The sequence below is a fragment of the Cuculus canorus genome, chromosome 1 (assembly GCF_017976375.1).
Source record: "Cuculus canorus isolate bCucCan1 chromosome 1, bCucCan1.pri, whole genome shotgun sequence".
NCBI classification, from domain to species: Eukaryota; Metazoa; Chordata; class Aves; order Cuculiformes; family Cuculidae; genus Cuculus; species Cuculus canorus.
The window spans coordinates 39,995,745-40,016,907 of record NC_071401.1 but is presented as its reverse complement, the minus strand read 5'-3'; positions in this window follow the sequence as shown (position 1 = coordinate 40,016,907).

Genomic DNA, 21,163 nt, shown 5'->3' with positions numbered 1-21,163 from the left:
AAGGGTCATTGGACACTGGCACAGGCTGCCCAGGGAGGTGGTTGAGTCACCTTCCCTGGAGGTGTTTAAGGGACAGGTGGATGAGGTGCTGAGGGGCATAGTTTTTAGGGAGTGTTAGGAATGATTGGACTTGATGATCCAGTGGGTCCTTTCCAACCTTGTGATTCTATGATTCTATGAAAGTAAAAGTAAGAATGATAGTAGTAAAACCTCTATATTTTCAAAGTACGTATTTTCAAAGCATGTATTTTCAAAGTATTCCAAGTAGAATTCCTCTCATCTAACTGCACGTATCTGGAAGTTGGATGTCTATAATTAGTAAACCAAGTTCATAGCTATAGTAGAAGAAATAATACTACTAAGCCCTTGCAGCTAATTCTTCTTGGATGCCTGTTTTAGACTGAGACAACTTCTCCCAAGGTTATAACTGACTCCTCCTGTTGACTATGAAAAAAACACAACCAGTCTGGAAAAGTTAGATAGCTAACTTGTAGACAACTCAAAACAGATGAGTTAAATTTATTTAAGTACAGAGGACAGGCAGGAGGAAGAGAAGAGACACCCTATATAAACTATAGATCATAAAATGTGACATTTGTTTAAAATTTTGTAGTCACAGTTGGAGGATATGCTATTAAATAAATATTAAATTCTTTTATTTATTTCATTCCCTCAAGAAAACTTTGAAAGAACCTGAAAATATAGGAAGAATAAGTCTTCCTGCCAACTATCGGTTTTGTTTCTGTATTAGTTAAATTACCAGGACAACTTTGAAAAATGAAAATGATACTACTTATTCTAGACAGCTTTAGCCTTTGGACATTCATGTTTCCAAAATGCAGACAAGCTCCAGGAGAAATAAAGAGCTTAAATTGATGAAAATCGTATTTCTTTAGGTTTGCAATCTGGTGGCATTGTGCCATTTTCCTGCTTTCACTGTCTTTGAATATGTCAGGAATATAGAAAAAAGATCTATAAAACAATAATTGTGTCTTTTTGTGTGGATAGTCTTCAAAATCTTATAGTTATTTTTTGTAGAATATAAAGGTACATATTAAAGTACAGCAACAAGGAAAAGTAAATATTTTTTTCTTATTTTATTCTTCTGTGATTACTTTCATACCAATTAAACTCCACACTTTCCCACAAATGTGTCAGCAGAGTATCTCCCTTTAATAAAGCAAATCTCTTCCCAATCACTCTCTTTTTGAGTCTGTTATTTTGTGTTTAAAAAACCCAAAACTTATTAATGTAGTGAATTTGGGAGGAATATTACAGTAAACTCATACTTTATAGAAAGGCAAATGCCCCACTGAGGTTTCTAAAACAACGAGGGGCATAATTGTTTTAGATCTTCTGAGTTTCAGATTTTTTTCAGGTGTATGTAAATACACATTTGTCAGGTTAAAGAACAGTTGACCTCAGTTAATTTTCTATTTTGAGTATATAAATGTTTCTACAAGTTATAAGTAGGAGAATCATGGTCAAGGATGCTTAAAATCTGTTTATTACACATTATTATTGTGAGATTGTTGAATCCACTTATATCCAGAAGCTACTATTTTGTTATACCTTATCCTTGAAAACGTTAAAGAAAAAAAAAAAAAAAAGAAACAAGATATCTCATCACTGAAAGGGAAAAAAACAGCAACAAGTGATTCATGAAGCATTAGAACAATGAATCTTGTGTCAAAGTTAGCAAGATCACAAACAATAGAAATGTATTTGTTTGACCAGAGGAAGAAACTGAGATTTCAAAGCCATGGATGGTGACTCAACCACTTTCTTGGGCAGCCTGTTCCAGTGCTTGATAACCCTTCTGGTGAAGAAATTTTTCTTGATGTCCGATTTTAACCTCCCCTGGCTTGCAATGGATAACCAAGAACTGGACATTAGCAATAAGAAGGAGTATCTGTCAGTGAGGACGAAATAAGCAGTTATAACCAAAAACTAAATGAGTTCTAAATAGTTGTGGGACACTGGAACAGGCTGCCCAGGGAGGTGGTCGAGTCACCTTCCCTGGAGGTGTTTAAGGAACGGGTTGATGAAGTGCTTAGGGAAGTGTTTAAGGAAGTGTTAGAAATGGTTGGACTCGATGATCCAGTGGGTCTTTTCCAACCTGGTGATTCTATGATTCTATGATTTTATGCATAAATTCAACTGTATACGCAACAGTACAATTTTTTCAGGCTTACTCCTAGGATAAGGTAACTAGGAAGACCTGGACAGCCTATACGTTCTGATGTCCTGGTGAAAATAAAAGTCCAAGAAACAAAAAGTAGAAGAAAATTTATGACAGAAGAAGATGTTGATAAACAACATGGAGTTCTACAGACTATTTTTTCATGAACAGATTTACACATTATTATATAAAACTTAATATAACCAACCAGAAAGACTGCCTATAAATATAACTGATATTGACCCCAAGAGAACAAATTCCCTTCCAACACCAACTTCTTCTACCATAATGCCACATCCACCATAATATTTTAGCAGTGTAAAGTGTTAAGGGTTCCTATTGAAACAATCTCAGATCACAAAATGGGTTTCTTCTTGCAGAACCAGATGATTTCAAGCAAAGATGCAGGAAGAATATGGAAAGGAAGAATATGTAGAAAGAGAAAAGAAGAAAAGAAAAGAAAAGAAAAGAAAAGAAAAGAAAAGAAAAGAAAAGAAAAGAAAAGAAAAGAAAAGAAAAGAAAAGAAAAGAAAAGAAAAGAAAAGAAAAGAAAAGAAAAGAAAAGAAAAGAAAAGAAAAGAAAAAGTATTTGATCATCTGTTTCAGGGTGCACTCTAAGTGATAATGAAGAAGCAAGTATCAGCAAGAGAATAATTGTGTTCTTGAATATGTTCCAAGAGAGATGAGGGCACACAATATTGAGCAACTGATTTTGCACAGCGATGCAAGTAAGAAGGTGACCTTCCAATCTCTTGTAAATTTCACAAGAGCCATAGTGTTTGGAAGCATAGCCTCTACTTGGAAGAAAAATGAAACTGCTGTGATGAAAAGGACTACATCTAACAAGAAATCAGGTCTTTTATGCAACTACTCACAAAATAAAAGATAAAGTAATAGCAGTAAGAATGTCTTTGAAATACCTGATTTTAGATTTTAGAGAAATTGTAGAGAACACAGGACATATGGCACTATTAAAGAAGCAGAACAGGATTTTTGAATCAAACGCGAAAATGCAATTATCCTGAATTCCACTTACAGTTGAAAGAAGAAAAAATTCATTTTTTAAACATTCACTTATTCCACATCACTGTAGACACCCAAATAGATCTGGTATACCACTCTCTACAAGTACCGTTTTTCCCTCCTTATGCTTGAATAGAGTCAAGAATGCATTCCTCAGATTTAGAAATCTTAGCTAGGGGTCCAACAGTGAGAGGAACCTGGTAACAATGAGCATGAATTCAACGTGAAGTGGCTTAGCCATTACACAGAACAGGTCTAGCTGCCAAAATTGTTAAGATTACAAGGGATTACAACCAATCTCTTAAAATGAAGTTCGTATGACTTAATCCATTCCATAATACATAAGGGAAAATACCTTTTTATCTGGATAATAAAAGCTTTGCAGAACTATTTGCAAGTATTTCAGAATGAGCAAAAATTGTTATTAAATTGCAACATAAAACCAAGTAAAAAGTCTTTACAAAGTCAAAAACTTTATAAGGCACATTTTTATTTTGTATAAATAAGCAGAGTGTAACGGTCCATCACATAGGAAAACCTGCCAAAATTAATTGTGCTGTATAAGCAAAGAAGGTCAGAGACAATCTGCTCACATTTGTCAGCAATTTTCAGACTAGGAATGTTTTAGTCCTAGTGAAATATAAGTAGATAGAGAAACATATATACATTTTGGGGCAGGATTGGAACTAGATGATCTTTAAGGTCCCTTCCAACCCTAACTATTCGATGTCTCTATGATTGTAAGATTCTATGATTTTTTAATGTATCTTAAACAGTAAAAGTGGTATGGTTGATTGCACAGCGAATTTTATTTCTTGGTCCTTTATTTCTTGGTCCTTTATTTAATGGTCTCGTTTCAAAGCAAAAGGAAAAACACTCATTGAATGTAAATTGTCATTTCTGTCCTGGAGTGAATTAAACACTTCTAATTTACACCACAGGAGGAACTGACCTGAATCATAGAATCATAGAATCACAGAATAGTTAGGGTTGGAAGGGACCTTAAAGATCATCTAGTTCCAACTCCCCCACCATGGGAGGGACATCACGCTGCCCAAGGCCCCATTCAACCTGGCCTTGAACACCTCCAGGGATGGGGCAGCCACAACCTCCCTGGGCAACCTGTGCCAGTGTCTCACCACTTTCATGTTGAAGAAATTCTTCCTAATGTCCAATCTAAATCTGCCCTTTTCCAGTTTATATCCATTCTCCCTGGTCCTATCCCCACAAGGTTTTATGAATAGCCCCTCTCCAGCTTTCCTGTATAATAGAGGGGCAGAATCACTTCCCTCGACCTGCTGCTTCTCATCTGTTGATACATGATTTCCATTTCCCGCCATCAGTGGGAGTAAGTTTTCTTTGACCTTCCTCTTTTGACTGACATACATGTAAAAGCCCTCTTTGTTGGTCTTTACTTCCCTTGCCAAGTTCAGCTCCAGCTGTGCCTTGGCCTTCCTGACAAGACTGGGCAGCGTCTCTATACATGTTCCAGGTTACCTGTCCCTGCCTGCAATTTCTGTGCAGTTCCTTCTTGAATTTTAGTTTAACAAGCAGGCCTCCGCTCAGCCATGCTGTTCTCTTCCCTTTCCTGCCTGATTTTCTACATATGGGGACTGAGCACTCTTGCGCCTTGTGGAAAGATTCCTTAAATATTTTCCAGCTCTTCTCCGCTCCCTTGTCTAGGAGGACCATGTCCCAGGGGGTCCTACCTAGTAATTCCTCGAAGAGCTGGAAGTCTGCTTTTCTGAAATTTAGTGTCCTGACTATACTCCTCACTTGTCCCATATCCCTCTGGACCTTGAACTCTACCAGTGCATGATCACTGCCGCCTAGGCTGCCACCGATCCTAACACCACTGATGATTTTGTTTGTATTGGTGATCATAAGGTCCAGTATTTCTTCTCCTTGAGTGGGGGTCTCTATCTGCTGGACTAAGAAATTATCTTTGATGCACTCCAGGAGTCTCCTGGATTGCCTACAGCTTTCTGTGCTACTTCTCCAGGATATGTCTGGGTGGTTGAAGTCCCCGCACAGGATGAGAGCTTGCGAGTGTGAAGCCGCCTGTAGCTGGAGAAAGAAGGCTTCATCAGTTGTCTCTCCTTGATCGTGTGTCCTGTAGTATACACCAACCACAAGGTTCCCATTGGTTCTTCCATCTTTAATTCTTACCCACAAACTTTCAACCTGTTCGTGGCTACTCTTCAACGATAGCTCTTCACATTCTATCCCTTTCCTGAGATAGAGGGCAACGTCTCCACCCCTCCTTCCCACTCTGTCTCTCCTAAACAGCCTGTAGCCATCAATAGCTACATTCCAGTCATGGGACTTGCCCCACCATGTTTCCGTGATGGTAACTAGATCATAGCTTTCAAGCAGTACAGTAGCTTCCAGCTCCTCCTGCTTGTTACTCAAGCCCCATGCGTTAGTGTAAAGGCACTTCAGCTGGGCTGCCGGTTGCATGACCTTCCCAGTGGACTTTCTATTACCTATAAGTTGTTTTGGAGAAGTCTCCTCCCTAACACCTGACCACTGACACTCATTCTTCCACCTCTCATCAAGGGCTAGCTTGGTGTTATCCCCCTGAAATACCCAAATATTCTTTACCTTTCAGGAATTTACCTTATGTTGCTATAACAATTTCAAGTTCTTTCTAAAATCTAGAATTCTTGTTCATACTACACTTCCTGAAAAACTTTCATTTAATTTCACATTATTTTCTAATATCACAATATTTTGTATTAATGCTTGCAGGCAGTTCAACACCACACAGCCACTCACTTCCTTACAAGGATGGGGAAGACAGTCAGAAGGTTATCAGTGAGGAAACTTGTGGATTGACCTAAAGACAGTTTACTAGGCAAAGCAAAAGTTGTGTGCACAACAAAGCAGAATAAGTAATTAATTCACTACTCCCAATCGGCAGGCAAATGTTCAGCCATTTCTAGGAAAGCAGAGTTTTGTCAAGAGTAATAGTTTCTTGGGAAGACAAACACCATAACTGTAAATTTTCCCACCCTTCTTCTTCTTTCCCCAGTTGTTAGTGATAAGTATGTTACCATATGGTATGGAACTTCCCTTTGGTCACTTGGGATCAGCTATCCTGGCTGTGTTCCCTCCCAACTTGTTGTACATTCCCAGCCTACTCGCTGATGGAGTAGCGTGAGGAACTGAAAAATTCTTGATGCTGTATAAAGCATTGTTCAGCAATAACTAAAACGTCGGTGTGGCATAAACATGCTTTTTCTCACAAGTCCAAAACACAGCACCGTACAAGCTACTATGAAGAAAATTAACTCCATGCTGGCTAAAAGCAGTACACACAAGCAAATATTTCTTTCCTGATTCTTCCCTATGTGGATACTGCCAAGTGACTTATTCTGATTTCTAAGGTACGCACTACAGAATGTGCATAAAACCTCGGGTTAATTTCTAGGTTTTCCAAATGAGTATAGAACATGAAAAAAAAAAAAAAAAAGGATAATGTGAATCTTTTCTCGTTTTCATTTCTGTTCAGAACTTGTCATGATACTAGCAACATACAGTCTAGTAGAACTGGTCCAAGGCAAGGATTTGATGATCTGTGTGTAATTATCCAACATGTTTCTTTGCTCCCCAAGCCAAAAAATATGCTTAAGTATCTAACTATAATTATAGTGTTTCAAGGAACTGTTCCAAATAGTCTGTTTCAATGTGACCACCCTGCTTTGTTAGGGAAGAAAATACAGGCACATGGGCAAAAGCCAGGCTCACTCCAATTTGTCTTAGAGCTAGAGATTATTACCTTGCCTGTACTTTTTTTTTTCTAAAGGAATAGATGTAACCCTATTTTTGTGTTTTCTGCCAAAGAAATAAGAGAAATAGTACACCTTCTTTATTCTTTTTTAAAAAAGTACCTTTACCTTTCTATCATTTATATTAACCAGGGGAAATACATCTGAGAGAGGAAAGCAGCCATAGTCTTACCCCAAAATACAAAGTTGCAGCTCTGGTTGAGATAACTCCTGTGGAACCCAGACTAGGATCTCATCTTAGACCCTGCAAAAGCTGCTACCAACTCAAGTAAATTACAGAATATATCTCTAAGTTTAAACCTCTATAAACCTTCCTGTTTGCAAATATCACTCCAATTTATTACCATTTTACAGTTCTGTAAACCTTTGTGCAGAGTCCCATGCAATTCTGCATGTGTGCAGCTTTGATTTAGAGGTCTATGTGTCAGATGCTACAAATTCTCAATGAGTCTAATATATTAGATCTATTATTCACGGAGTATTTGGACCTTCTGAAACTATCTGCCAGAGGGCTACTGCCTTTAGGACCATTTCTTAAGTGAGCTTTCTGTCTTAGAATATGAATCTGTCTAGAGTAATAATTCTTTATTTCTTTCACTAATTAACTGAGTAAAAGGCAAGTTCAAGTAGCTAAATTTTTTCAGAATAATATCATACAGTATTACTATAAACTGAATCTCAGCCTAAGTGTTCAATTCCACTAGATCATAAGAAGGAGGATTTTCTCATTGAATTATCTACCTAAAATAAAAATTATCAAAATAGCTTTCTTGTGACAAGCATATATTATTCTGCTTGCAATTAAGACTATAAATTGCATGCAAGGTAGATAATTTCTAGACGAGTTCATTGACACAAACATGAAACTGTTGCCACATATGGGCATCAAACCTTCAACTGAAAAATTTCCATTATTATTGTGTTCACAGTGGACTTTGAAACAACTTGTTGTGCCAAAGCCTGGAATTTGGTAAACAGAATCTTTACCAAATCTTTATTAATATTTTCACTTCTACTGAGAGGTCAATAAATGAAAAATCTAGTTAAACAGCATTTTCTTAAGTAGTTGTTTATTTGTTTTCATATTTTAAGGAATTTCACGTTACAGGTTGTGCATCAAAGACATGTATTAGATTTTTTTACAGCATGTACTCCAATATATAAGAACAGTTTGTAGGTAGTATTTTAGATAACATATTTAATCCTATATATATTTTAAGTACATGAGGATCATAGAAATGTGCACCTGACATAAATATTTGTCACAGTAAAAGAAATAAACTTTTTCTGAAAAAAAAAGTAAGTAACAATGTCCCTCATATTCTGAAAAAGAAGAAAATCACACACGCCCTCACAAGCTGACAATTATGTCACTCCAGAATTAAACTCCTGCCTTGTTTGTGTCTCTTTTAAAAAGCACTCCTCAAGGACTACCAGCCACTTAAAGTGAGGAGCTTGTGAAAGAACAAACAGGAAGAATTTTGCATTCCTTGACCTCCAGCTGCCACTCCAGAATGACATCGGTTTCCCATGTATATATGTATATGTTTCTAGTTGCATGTGGATACCTCAGTCACTAAAAAAGATCTTAGAGGTATTTCAGATATCAATATTCACTGTAGGAATATATGAATGAGCTAGGTTTCTAAATTATCAGAGGAGAGTAAAGTCTAGATTTAATTGCTCAAAGGAATGGTTGAAATGCCACTTGACAAGTCCTGAGTTATTCTACCTGGCCTACAGTTTTTACTCTGGGAAGTCAAGTAGTCTTCTAGAAGTCCTGTGCCATATTTTCCTGCTGAGTATGACTTAGATTCTTTAGGATGTTTCAAGTGACTCTACATACATATATCTAATCAATAAATCCAGTGAATATATTTTTTATTCAGACTAGACTTCTCCTCGTCTCACTAAATGTAGTATTAAATAACTAACTCTAGAATATGTTGGATGTGCTGACCATAATTTCATTAACTACAGTGGCAGTGTATCCATCTACCCCAAAGGTAGAGAGCTCTTATAATAACATAAATTTTTGTTTCTGAACATGAGAGAAAATGTCATCCTAAATGGATTTCTATTATTCCAGGGATCATAGAAAATTGTCTACAGATTAATCAAATTTGTAGACAAATTTGGTGTATTTATTATTTCAAATCAATATCATTCTTATGTCTTTTAAGAATTACAGCCCTAGCTACAGTGGTTTTATATTACACCGTAGTGATATTGTTATGTATATAAATAAATATATACATATCTCTAAATGCATATACACACACGGATACATGAATCAGCTTGGGTTGTCTGTGGTATTTCAATATAAGTAGATGTTCAAATAATGTAGAGCTTGCTTAAAATTTATTATTTCTTGATCATTCTCTATCACACTGAACCTGTATGTGTCTAACTAAACCGAAAGAGTTATTAAATTACATGTATATGTAGTAGAGTTAGATAATTCTGTAATTCTTGATAAATTTACATTTGAATAGAAGATGGAAAACAGTGTCTCAATCAGTGGTTAAAAAGTAATATGATTCTCCACAGACTATTCATAAAAATTGCCTTGCTTTAGTTGTAAAAACAACAACAAAAAATTGACTGAAGGGATAAATGCATGGAACTGGAATGTAATACAGAATTAATTACTCTTGAGTGAATAATAAAACACAAGTTTAATAAACATCAGAGCAGTTATACGTACATATTCTCCTGCATGTCCTGTGATTTGTACTCATCATAGTATCTACTGAGTCAGACTTGTATTTCTGAAGGAAGCATTGCAAGTCTTAGAGTATATTTTAGTCCTTCGCAAATCCCATACGACAATGTTAAGTGTGATTGAGTCTTATAGGATTACCTCACAATCATTTAGAAATCCTTTTAATCCATCAGAAAATCCTTAGGATTGTTTTATAAAGGCAGAAAGGGACATAGATCTGACCAAGCCTGCTTTTCTCAAAAAGCATTTCCCTCAGGACATAAGAATCACATCCACAATTTCAAGCAATGTTGGTGGCATTTTCCAACCCAGTTTAATAAACTCTTTTGGGGATTATGGTTTGAATTCAAGCACAGAGCATATGTAAAGGTTTACATTACCTCAATTTATGGAATAAATTAAGTTGGTCTCCTGTGTGTAAGATTTAAAAAAAAGATGATTCATTTGCTAAGTAATTGTAACTGTAATAAGATTCAAGGTTAAATAAAAGTGATACCTCTAGCATCTAGAAGCATTACTAGATTGAACCTTAATCTAGATGTGTGAGTAAAAACTTTTCCTGCATATATTTAATAAATTCAATTACTATCAGTCTTTAATAGAAAAAAAATATTTACAGAATGAATTTGGGAAAACATGGTAAATATATACACTTATATTATATGCAAATATGCATACATTATGAGAGAAGTTACTTGTTGAGAAGAAAACTCATTCCAGTAACTACTTAGTTATGGTTTTGAATTTACCACTGTAAAAGTTTGGAAAAGTATAAGAAAAAATATATATATGAACATAGGTACAGTTATTGTCATCTACAGTCAGTGTCCAGCTGTGCAGAAATGTGGTTTGGAAAATCCATAAGGAATTTCATCTGTTAAAGGATCTGAAGGACAACAAGAAGAGTTTCTATACATATAACAGCAAAAAGAAAACCAAGAAAAATGTGGGCCTGTTGCTGAACTGGACAGACAACAGACATCCTGGTGTCAAAAAACACAGAAAAGACTGAAGTGCTCGATGTGTTCCTCAAACCACTCTTTACTGGTAGACCTGCTTTCAGCAATCCTAGGTCCCTGAGACATATGGACAAGCCTGGAGCAAGGAAGACTTGTTAATAAAGACTTGTCTTATGTTGGAGGAATTTTAAGTTTGGGAACCTTTACCCAAACTTGATGTATGGAACCCATGGATTTTCAGAAGATATACCAAAATATTAGCAAAGAAACTGGCCAATGTCTTTGTGGATTCACTTTTGACTATATTTGAAAGATCATGGAGATCAGGATTGACTCCTGAAAATGAAGAAAGGAGATGATGCATTTGTCTTCAAGAAGAACAAAGAGGAGGATCCAGAGAACTGCAGGACAGTCAGCTTTAGCATAACTACAGGGAAGCAATAATCCTGGAAACCACTTCCAGACACATGAAGGACAAGAAGGCAATTGGGAGTAGTCAGCATGGATTCATCAAAAGGAAATCATGTGTGACCAACCTGACAGCCTTTTACGAAGAGATGTCTGGCTTGGTGAAGGAAGGGAGAGTAGTGGATGTTGTTTATTTAGATGTCAGTGAACTTTCCGACACTGTCTCTCATACTATCTTCATTGGCAAACCATTGATCTATAGTCTAGATAAATGAACAGTAAAATGGATTAAAAATGGGCTGACTACCAGGCTCAAAGGGTTGTGATCAGCTGTGTGAAGTGCGGTTGCAGTCGAGTGATTAGTGGTGTATTCAGGGCTGATACTTCTTAGCATTTTAGCAAGGCCAGTACTTTTTAACGTTTTCATTGAACAATGAGGTTGCGCCCTTGGCAAATCTGCAGATGCTAAGAAACTGTGAGAAGAGGGTGGTACAGAAGATGGCTGTATTGACATAGGAAGGACCTCAACAGACTAGACAAATGGGCTAAGAGGAATCTTATGAAATTCATCAAAGGAAAATGTAAAGTCCTGTACCTGGAAAAGAATAAGCAGCTTTATAGAAAAGGTCATGATGCTCCTGGTGGACAAATTAAACATAGACCAGGAAATCACCCTCACCACAGAGGCAAACAGTCTCTTGGGCTACATTAGGAAGAACGTTGCCAGCAAGTCAAGGGAAATGATCCTTCTTTTTCGCTCTGGCAAAAAAAGACACAGGTGGAGTGTTGTGTTCAGTTCCAGGCTCTCCAGTACAAGAGTGAAACAAAAGTACTGAGCAAGTCCAGTAAAGGGACATAAAGACATTTTATCAACTGGAGCATTTTTCATGTAGGGAAAGGCTGAAGGAGTTGGGACTGTTCAGCTTGGAGAATAGAATGCTTAGAAAGACCCTGTCAATATTTGTATATATCTGATGGGTGGAGTAAAGATCATTCCAGACTCTTTTCAGTAGTAGCCAGTGACAGGACAGGAGGCAATGGGCACAAACTGAAATACATGAAATTCCATTGAACTTTTTTTGGTTTTGCAGTTGATCAAGCACTGGAATAGGTTGCCCAGAGAGGCTGTCGAGTATGCACCCTTGCAGTGTCAAACCTCAACTGAATGCAGCCCTATATTATTATCAGAAGAAAGAATCATTATGATTTGAGTACTGATATCCTTTTTTTAATATTTTTTCTAGTCTCCAGGTCTTCAGTAATTGAATATAAAATTATTTAATATTCAATAATTGGCAATATGTACCTTTATTCTAAAAAAACCCAGATAATTAGTTTTATATATTAAGGCGTCTTTTTCAATAAAAGATTACAGTGGATAAAAACATTGCATTCATTTCTGGGATAACATTGGATTATTAAGCAACAAATATATTCTGGCATGAGAAAGAACTACTATAGCTTGATATTTGATGTTAACATTATTTATTTTGGTGAGGAAACAAACTTTTGAAATCTTTAAATGATTAATAACAAATGAATAATTATAGCTATAATACAGGACATCTAGTCAAGATAGATCCTTCAATTAAAAACACTCCAAAAGTGGATCTCAATAAAGCCCTGCTTTTTGGGTTAAATCCACGGACTATATTCATAACTGCAATCATAAACTTCAAAATTTGTACACCAGGAATCATGATCTAATTTAATTATGAGATTAGAGAAACTACAATAGCAGAGGCTATAAAATCAGTATTGGAGTATGTTACACTCAAGTGCTGCCTATTATTTTATATTTAATAAAATTGCAAAACTGTATACCGGGTGAGTCTGATTTATACTTTTCATTCCTTTTCTGAGTTTAAGACCTGATTCAATATTCAAACTTTTTAAAATCACTTCATATGTCTGAATATAGACATATGTGCTAACCTTTTCAGATAGAACTCTAAAATTCTTTTTAGGGATGAGAAGTTCAATGCATGTTCTACATATTAACCATGAATATAGATAGTATTGTATCCAATTACACGACATTTATTTGTAAATGTGCTATATAAGGCATTGCAGTGTTTTTTGTCATGATAGAGCACATTACATAATGTCATATACATATTAGTAATATATTTTAATAGTTTCTTATAATATTGTAATTAAACACTTGTACATTTTTACCATGTTAATATTCCTGTTTAAATTTTAGTTCATTCTAGACCTGAGTGATGTTTCATCAATAAAACTGAAAGCATAGTTTTCTAATCACACAGGAAATTGCTCTGTTCCTTTCCATCAACAAAGTCTGAAAATTATGATTATTGTTTGTGTTTCTTCACAATTTAGTTAAATAGGAAAAGCTTGTACACTACAGAAATACTTTTTTGTTTTGCTTGTCAGTGTTTTCCCATTGTTGTCACCCTTGCAAAAGCAACCCACAATGGTGATGAATTAAATAATTCTCTCCTAACTAATAAATATTATATCTTTAAATATTCATGCTCTATTCACCGTGGCAAACCACACTGGTTGACTTAAAAAAACTCTGATCCAAGAGCCTGATAAAGTACTTTGACCAAAACTAACTTAGAGTATCACCAAGGTACTGGAAGTCAGTTCTTTCATTGTTTTGTAGGTGGGAGCAAGTAGGAGAGCTGTACAGAAAGAGAAGATGGAAGTGGAACTATTTCAACAAATCAACACAGCAATAAGGATTTCATGGAATTAATCAAAATGAAAAATTACATTGACTCTGAGCTGTATTATCATGTTGTTTCTCATATCCATATGGCTAAACTACCATATCTACATTGCTTCCTGCAACTAGTTCCTTATCTTGCCTATGCTGCCATCCACACTATGTCATTGCCAGAAACAGAGAGGCAAAGGCACATGAAAAGAAGCCAGCACGGATAATCACAGGCTATTGCTTGATGCTACGTTTTATTTAATGTACTAGTATAGACAAAGTCCTAAATACCATCTTCCATTTTTATGTATTCCTCATATATAACTCCTGGAAGTCCCTTTGCCATTTACTGAGGTTAGAGGGCAATGATGATAATGAAGAGTTAAGGAAGAAAATATTGTAAGATTTTCCTGCATAGAGGTAGATCTGAAAACTGTGCAGGAATCAGCTATAACAGTAACAACTGGATCTGCAGAATCAGAACAAAATGCCTAGAGCACAACCTTTCATCAGGACACTTACACATCCCTCCCTCTAGCCTATTTTTTAACCCCTCTTCTTCCATGATATCATAGCAGTAGCGTCATAAAGTGCTCTAGTACAGAACATCAGCCGAATTTCCCTAAACGTTAACACAAAACAACTGCAGGGGAAATATCATCTGCATGTCATGGTAGCAGACAAACAGAATTTAAAATAAAATTCACTTCAAAATAATTCAAACGAATTAACATAATTAATGCTTTATCATGAATAAATTGATCCTACGCTTTGAGTTGAATTTAGGAAGAGGTAGTATGAATTTTCTTTTAAGTCTGCAGGTTTCTGGTGCTATATCCTGGGCAGTTTGGTGTTGTATTGGGAGTCACGGAATGAAAGTCACTAACACTCAAAATTACATTTAGGTGAATAACCGCTGTAAATAAATAAATAGCTCAGTACGTAATTATTGTCTCAAATGCTTAGGTTCTGTAAGCGTGTGTCAAGTTCATTTTTACAAATGTAATTATTTTAGAATTAATTTTGGTTAATTTACTTGCTATAGTTAACAAACCTATTAGGCGCTCATTATTTAAAAATCAGACAGTAAAAAGAAACTCATTATACAATCAATTGGGAGCTCTCTGTTCCCAATTTTACCCTAAACATAATCTTGGATGAGATAACTTTTTTGAAATATAATTTAAAAAAATAAATATTTTAATGAATTTCAATATTATATAATGAATCATACACTTCTAAAACAGTGATTACTTTAACCTCTGCAGAAAGCGTGAACAGGTGAACATTATGAATTTCTATGAGTCCATCCATATATTTCATGTACAATAAGCCCAGAGGGAATAAAACCAACAGTATATTGTTTCTTCTAAATGACTCGGCCACATTTTCTTTTCCGCTTCAGTCAAGAGTTGTGCAAAATCAATCCTGAATCATGACCTGCAGGGAGATCAAAGAACTCTCACTCTCTTCCTCAGAGTGAGAAATTTTTGGTAGCTTTCCGTCATGGGCTAATGCCCAGCTCATTGAACTTCCCTCAGTATTTTGTCAAAAAGGGCGTTGCAAACATCAGGGTTTATCCATCCCCTCAAGCTGTCTCATCTTTTTTTCATTAAAAAACATACTTCTTCCTTAAAAGAAAACAATTTTTTAAAGAGATTCCATTTGACCGTATAACAGCTGCCCAATCTTCCTACATACTTATATCAAAAATTCTTCCTCTCCCCACCAAATCTCTCAAAGTAGAACTCTGTGTTCTGATATTACTGATCTCTCTCAACTTTTACCACTTTCAGTTCTTTACATCGCATCATCAATCTCACCAGTCTTTTCCCCTCCTGCCCTGCAACCTTTTAACATACCAGGACCATGCCTAGCTTTTTAAACTTCAGACTTCTGCTAATTGTAAAGAAATCAAGTCTGATTATATTTCCAGGCACATATTCCATCCAGAAAGCAGTCTGCATGAATGGGAGCGTACAGTATTTAGGTTTGTGCTTCTGCTAAATCCATGGTTTAGGTAAATAGCCTGTTTTCTCAGATATTAAAACTGAAAGTGTGAATCTTGTTTGATTTTGCGTGGGTTTTTTTAATGTTGTATTTCTTACTAAAGTGACTGCTTTGAATAACATAGGGACTGATTCCATTGCCTACATACAGGCAAAAACTACTGTTTAAGATATTTGATCTGGCCGTCAGGTGCCGTTTCCAGGAAAACACAGGATTTCTCAGTTCTGTGTCATACTGTCAACTCCATGTGATTCTAATGGCATGAAGCTTCTGAATTTGGATGAATATCTCTGATAAAGGGGATTTGGCATGTTGTCATGAACAAAAACTGTACCTAGAGTTTAGTTACCTTAAAACACAGATAAATCCTATGTGCATGTCAATAAAACATGCACAGTTTGAGTTTCTTGCTTTATATATGAAAACAGGTTTGGGGTTGGATTAAAAAGGATATCTTAAACTTTTGATAAAGACTTCTTCTGAATCCATTTTCCTAGAGTGAAAACTGGTTGGATGGCCTGGCCCAGAGAGTGGTGGTAAATGGAGTTAACTCCAGCTGGAGGCCAGTCACAAGTGGAGTTCCTCAGGGCTCAGTACTGGGTCCAGCCCTGTTCATTGTCTTTATCAATGACCTGGATGAAGGCATTGAGTGCACCCTCAGCAAGTTTGCGGATGACACTAAGCTGGGTGGAAGTGTGGATCTGCTGGAGGGTAGGGAGGCTCTGCAAAGGGATCTGAACAGGCTGGACCGCTGGGCTGAGGCCAATGGCATGAGGTTAAACAAGGCCAAATGCCGGGTCCTGCACTTGGGGCACAACAACCCTATGCAGTGCTACAGAATGGGGGAAGAATGGCTGAAGAGCTGTACAGAGGAGAAGGACCTGGGGTAATGATTGACAGCCGACTGAACATGAGCCAGCAGTGTGCCCAGGTGGCCAAGAAGGCCAATGGCATCTTGGCTTGTATCAGAAACGGCGTGACCAGCAGGTTCAGGGAGGTGATTCTCCCTCTGTACTCGGCACTGGTGAGACTGCACCTTGAGTACTGTGTGCAGTTCTGGGCCCCTCACCACAAGAAGGATGTTGAGGCTCTGGAGTGTGTCCAGAGAAGAGCAACGAAGCTGGTGAGGGGACTGGAGAACAAATCTTACGAGGAGCGGCTGAGAGAGCTGGGCTTGTTTAGTCTGGAGAAGAGGAGGCTGAGGGGAGACCTTATTACTCTCTACAACTACCTGAAAGGAGATTGTGGAGAGGAGGGAGCTGGCCTCTTCTCTCAAGTGACTGAGGACAGGACAAGGTGGGGTGGCCTGAAGCTCCACCAGGGGAAATTCAGGCTGGATATCAGAAACAAATTCTTCACAGAAAGAGTCATCAGGCACTGGAACAGGCTGCCCAGGGAGGTGGTTGAGTCACCTTCCCTGGAGGTGTTCAAGGGATGGATGGATGAGGTGCTGAGGGGCATAGTTTTTAGGGAGTGTTAGGAATGGTTGGACTCGTGATCCAGTAGGTCCTTTCCAACCTAGTGATTCTATGATTCTATGATTCATTTGAAGTCAATGAAAAGAGCCCCAAATTACTTTTGCTTTGAATGAGGTCATAAATATCATTGCCCATTTATCTTTGACCATTACATCCTACTGTCTGTCAACTTTTCAATCTGTAACGAAGTAATTTTTCACTGTTCTTAGTAATGTTAATTCCAATCAATATTATATTAAACATGATACATGCAAGCTTTTCTTAAAGAGATGTAAAGAAGTAACAAGTATTCATGCAGATGACACTATCTCTGAAAGCCATATTGATTATTATGAGTAAAATATGGATTTATTAAATTTAGAATTTTTTAAAAAAACCCTCTTGAATTGAAATATAATGTTTCATTTAGTGTAAGAAGAAATTACTTTTCCTTCATGGAAAATTAAGTTATTTTTTTCTTATTATTAGCATTTCAGTTGAAAATTTCCACTCATTTCCTTCTTAATGGGAGTACATATATAGCAGTAGTTTTAAGTACTGATTTTTTAAGTAAAAAAAATCCTTTTACGCTAAGAACCATAACAAAATCTCTACATAGGAGCAGTGCAAACAGTAAGCCACTCAAAAGATTTGTTTCAGTTTAGTATATATACATTGATTTATTTATTTTTTTCAGTGGCTCATCTTTACACTCAGAACATCCTTAACACTTTTTACTGATGGCAAGTAAAAAAATCATGCATAGAATGTAACAGATTCAGGAACCTTCTTTCACGTGTGCAGTGTCATGTTTCCTGACACTGTGTGATTCTACCAAAAAATGCCTTCAGGCAGGGATTTGAATAATTAAAGTTTACCAACTATCAGGAATATCCTAATGAAGGCTAAGTGGCATATGTAGATAACAGATCGCAGTATAGTTAAAGAAATGTTTCTGTGCAAAAAGCAAAAAGCAGACAGTTCAGATGAGTGGAATCATTCTGCAGACTGCAGGATTGGTAGTGCAAAGTAATATATTATGGAGGAAAAAATTAGTATATTTGCCTAAATTGTGCTGATTTCAGTGTCATTTCATGAAGCAGCAGGTGAACAGCTTTCAGAATGAGTAGTCAAATATATATGTGAACTGCGTATAACAATTGTTCTCTCTCCTTATTTTCTCAAATGGTCAGGTTTTTAATCTTACGTAACTTCTCAGTATATTCAACATGATCAACTATTGAGACACAAGGAATACTTAAGACATTAATATCACTTGAAATACAGTGGCTTTCAAAAGTGCCATTGTTTGTTCTTAAAGTACTTTCTTCTAAGGCAGAATGCTTAAGATCAGAAACTGCTCTTCTATCTACTGTCAATAAGTTACTTTGTATTTCAATATCATGATTCGGGCATTAAAAAATAAGTAATTAAAAATAATAAAAATAAGGAATCCCCAACTCAAATTATAGTTTAATGCGAATTCTTTAACTTTGTACTTGTGTTTTAAACCATGAAGTTAAAAGTTGTTGCAGTACTTACTATAGGCTTACTATGAAGGGGTCTTTATGTAACATGGCATTCAAAGCCAAAAAAAATGAGTGGCAATCTTCAAACGATGAAAGAAGTGTTTCTCACACTTAGGTCTGAAACAACAGAGACCGTTATGCAGATTCATAGAATTACGGTATTTTAAGAGGACAGATATAGAGATTTAGCAGGGATGCTGGAGAAACAGAGATATTCTGAATTTATGAACTGAATTATTTTGTGCAGAACAAAACTGCCTATCTTTCTAGAGGTTCACCCCTCTCTTCCCTTTAAAAAAACTCAAAACAGTCTAAGACAAATGTATCTAGAGCTTGGAAAAATTTGAAGTGGGTTTGTGAGTTTTTTCCCCTCCTATGCTAAATAAAAAAATAAAATAAGCAACAAAATCAAGTAGAGGATTATTAGCATCACAAATGTAAATGTATGTTTCTTTGAACTAAGGTATACTAAGTTCATTTCCATTTATTAACAGACTGTGTTAATGCTAGTCAGAAAGCCAAGACAGGAATAAAATTAAAATTCTCTTTTCATTAAAGATCCCCTAAACCAGTCCTAATGGTGACTATGGTTCATTTGTAAATTTATCTTTGTTTTGAAAAATTAATATAAATGTAGATGCTCCTTCAAGGCACCAGGGAAACAGAGGAAAAGGTATACTTACCCTGGCTTAATCCTAGCCTAGGTGATTTAGAAGATCGACACTACATTTAGACAGAACTGTTAGTGAAGATTCCATACAAAACTAGATCTTTAAAATGAAAAAATACCTTTTCCTTAGCAACTACTTATTAAGCGTAAGTGGACTCTAGGCTGAGTAGCTTCAGTGCATACAACTTCGAAGACATCTAATAACACAAGTTTAATTAGAAATTAGATACCAAGAAAGTTAAGATGTCTGATTTGCTAGAATATCTAATTAATGACTAGTCAAGACAAAAAAAAAAAAAATAGGGAAAGTAAAAAACAAAAAAAATTTCCCAAAATAGACAAAATCAAAATCAAAACAATAAAAAAATCAATCAATCAAAATAAAACAAACACAAAACAACAAAAAATACCCAAATCAAAGAACAACTGGATACACAAATCCCAATGAACAACAGAGACAAAAAAAAAAGCACCATAATTCTCATGACAGTGACTGTTGGCCTGTTAAATAAACTGTTCAAGTATAACCTTGAAGAGGTCCATGCAAAACTTTCCAAATTTAGTAAGTAGGGAAACAGACTCTCACGGGTCTCATGGAAAACAGCAGTTAAAAATACATATGCAGTTGGTCTAAATTTCTTGTGCTTACTTGTTGGTAGCTGCACTAAAATAAATTTCTAATGCTATCAGACATATCTATGGCATGGTGTCACATGATATCATTACACTTTTTGTTCAAAATAATAAAAACAGAAGAGTGTTTGAACTTCTGTAGGTGAACAAATGCAGCAATAATAATAATAATTATTATTTATATTATATTATATTATATTATATTATATTATATTATATTAATATATTTTATATTATTTATTATTATTATTATTATTATTATTATTATTATTGTGGGGGTTTTTAGTAGTCTGTATGTTATCTCCTTTGTGGGTGAGAGGGAAAAGAGAGACAGAGCTGATATTCTTTTGATATTTTAGTCAAAAATACATCTAATAAAAATAAATAAAAGGTTAATTTTAAAATAAATACTTATTTTCTTAAATTCTATCATCTTAGAACAAAATATTTTATTTTTTAAAAGTTTAACTGTTTAAGTATTCCAATGTATTTATGTTCAACACACACCAAAATAGAAAAGAACCCAGCTCCTACAGGGACCTTAGGACCCTGCCTAATAGCCATCATCCTCTCTCCAACAGCAAGGGATGGAAAGATTTTACTTATGCTTCTGCTTTCTCTCAACTCCCCCACTGGCAGAGCTCCTCACTGACCTTGAGAAACTTCTAGACTAAATCTAGTTTGTTATGTATATCCAAGGAGACTAAGATCTATAATTACTGATACAACTGCTGAATGAAATCAGAGATTGGGTAGATAGCTTACTACAAGGTGACAGAGAAGGAACAGAGATTGTTCTTTTCCCTGCCACCTTCTGCAGCAGTTTTTACGATAGAATGAAGAACCCAGGAATAGATTTTTGCCTTCTTTCTTCCTTGCATACCCCCCATAACCCCCAACAAGAAAGAATGCAGTAAGAGAGGAGGACAAATGAAAATGTTTACTGCCTCAGGTTCAAGGAGCTAATCTCTGGCCAAGAGATCAAGCAACAATGACCCCTGGAGTCAATCTGGAGTTCATTCATAAAACTTTCAGCTCCTTCTTGAGAAGAATGACTGCATCCATGTGGCGCAGTACCTAACTCTAGATC